The sequence below is a fragment of the Chinchilla lanigera genome, unplaced genomic scaffold (assembly GCF_000276665.1).
Source record: "Chinchilla lanigera isolate Chin_1 unplaced genomic scaffold, ChiLan1.0 scaffold00166, whole genome shotgun sequence".
Classification (NCBI taxonomy): domain Eukaryota; kingdom Metazoa; phylum Chordata; class Mammalia; order Rodentia; family Chinchillidae; genus Chinchilla; species Chinchilla lanigera.
In genome coordinates this window covers 17,720-20,229 of record NW_004955567.1, presented here as the reverse complement: position 1 = coordinate 20,229, position 2,510 = coordinate 17,720, and the positions used below count along the sequence as shown (strand labels likewise).

The 2,510-nt window shown below is 51.1% G+C and overlaps 1 long non-coding RNA gene across 2 annotated transcripts; it reads left to right on the top strand.

The window, feature by feature from the left end:
* The first annotated feature begins 564 nt into the window (after positions 1-564).
* Positions 565-1,551, top strand: LOC106147480. Of its 2 annotated transcripts, none has more exons than XR_001232401.1 (3): positions 565-712; positions 823-1,037; positions 1,158-1,551. It is a non-coding gene; the product is annotated as an uncharacterized LOC106147480 (long non-coding RNA). The 2 variants fall into 2 exon arrangements; XR_001232400.1 differs by having other exon boundaries at positions 806-1,037.
* The last annotated feature ends 959 nt before the right edge of the window (positions 1,552-2,510 follow it).

The following is a 2,510-nucleotide window of genomic DNA, read 5'->3' as shown; positions in this document are numbered from 1 at the left end:
TGTGCAGTTCAGGCTGGCCTTGAACTCACTGCATAGCTCAGGTCAGCCAGAACTCTACAGTGAGACTCTGTTTCCAAAAAAAAAAGGTCCCGAGATTACGTTAGCATCCACACTTTGGAACTGACAGGAGTCAGAGCCCTACGGGGTACCTGACTCAGCCTACCCATTGGGAAGAGGAGGTTTTTTCTTGCTGTTTTTTGGGGGGATTGGTTTTTTTTGGGGGGAGTTGTTTTGTTTGGAATGAAGCAAGGTCTCACTATGTAGCCCAGGCTGGCCTCAAACTCTCCAAAATCCTCCTGCCTCAGCCTCCAGAGTGCTGGCATTATAGGTGTGGCCACTACATTTTTTATCCACCCCTCCGTTGAGGGGCATCTGGACTGGTTCCATATCTTGGCTATTGTGAATTGTGCCACAATAAACACACGCATGCAGAATCCCTGTCCCGTGCAGACCTTAATTCCTTCAGGTATGTGTGAAGGGCGTGGTACAGCTGGATCATATCGCAGTTCTGTTTCTAGTTTCCTGAGGAGCCTCACACCGAGTTCCACAGTGGCCGTGCTCAATTACACCCCCCAGCAGCGTAGAAGGGCTCCTTTGTACCCCTGATCTCAGCAGTGTTTACTGGTTTTTGTATTCTTGACAACAGCCCCTCTGACTGGGGTGAGATGGAATCTCAGTGTAGTTTTGACTCCCACTTCCTGAGCAGCTAAAGGTATTATTTTTAACATACACTGGCCATTTGTACTTCTTTGAAGTCTCTGTTCAATTCATTTGCCCGTTTATTGATTGGGTGTGACTTTTTCAGTTCTTTTCACATTTTAGATCTTCATCTTCTGTTAAGCGAAATAAGCCAGAATCAAAAAGGTGTCACACGTTTCCATTCATATGTGGGATCAAAGCGAGAGGAGCATGAAAGCAGAGTGGACACTGTCGCTGCACAAGAGGACACTTTCACGGGGCTGTTTTTACTCAACGCCAACCCACTCAGGGTCCAGAAGACACGGACCGACACGCAGCAGGCAGTGCAGAGCCCGCAGGTACAGAGATGGTGTCTTCCTTGGGGCCTGGGGATCCCCGCTGGGGCTTCTAGGTGATTCACAAACATGCATTCACTTAATAACGCTCTGCACTGGTTCTAACGTTCCCCTGCTTTACAGGAGGCCACCAGCGCAGGGATCGGGCGCTGCGAGCCCTGGGGGGCGGAGGCTGGCCACCGAGTCTGGCACACCCCTGGGTGCCAGTCCCTGGACCCAGGCGCAAGCCCTGGACGCCAGCCAAGGAGCCGGGTGGAGGGGCAACGCGAAAGTACGCATGCGCAGGGCGAGCTCCAGCCCAGGCCCGCAAAGATTGCGTTTCCCATAAGACCCCGCAGGCATCCTCACGCAAGTCCTGCTGAGAAAGCGGTTGATTTTTGAAGACTTGACGTCGTCCTTGTCATTGTTTTAACTTTCCTGTAGGGCTCAGGGTGAATGAGTGAAACCCGCTTGAAGGCCTAAGCATTTTTTTTTGAGACCGGGTCTCGCTATGCAGAGGCTGGCCTTGAGCTCACTTTGTAGCCCACGCTGGCCTCGAACTCACGAAGATCCTCCTGCCTCAGCCTCCCGAGTGCTGGGATTATAGGCGTGCGCCACCATGCCCAGCACCTAAGCCTTTTAAATCCCTTTCCTGCCTCTTTTTTTCTCTCTCCTTACCCAAAGAACGACTGATTACTAACGCCTGGCATCAGTCCTGGCGCAGCCTACCTGACCCACAGCCAACCTCGCTCATGACTCAGTAGATGATTTATCACAGCAAATGTATTAATACACATTTTTAAAAGCTTTTTTTAAATTCAGCAGATGAACAGGGTGAGCCCGGGATGGCTTCCTAAAGCCCTACACGGTGTACTTCGGTTTCCACCCCTTCTGCTTTAGGCCAGCAGCTTCCGCGTTCCCCACTCAGTCACCTGGTGCGCATGCGTCATGACGTCATTGCCTGACATCACTACGCAGGCGAACCCGTTGCCGGAGCTGCGTGGGAGGCAAAGTGGGCGGGGCACTAAGCGTTCTGGAAGCGGAAGCTCGGGTTGGGCGGCCGTGGGCCAGAGTCAGCGGAAAGGGAGGGTCCCGTGTGGGAAGTCTTGTTCCCTTTGTGTGGAGCTGTCTTGAGCGTAAAGAGATCAGTTATTAAAAAATTTCAAAGCCCAAAATGCACTGCTGTAAAAGAAATAAAAATACTTGACCATGTTCAGGAAGGATTGCCACAAAGGGTGCAAAGTGCTCTTGTAGGAACTACTACCTCTGTTAAAAGTTACACGTGTAGCCTGGGCGTGGTGGCGCACGCCTGTAATCCCAGCACTACGGAGGCTGAGGCAGGAAGAAGGCGCGAGTTGGAGGCCGGCCTGGGCTACATAATGAGTTCAAAGCCAGCCTGAATTACATAGCAAGACCATGTTTCAAAAAACAAAACAAAAAGTACATGTGTTGGAAAAAAGGAAATACAGTATAGTTGTGTATGTATGAATACACATG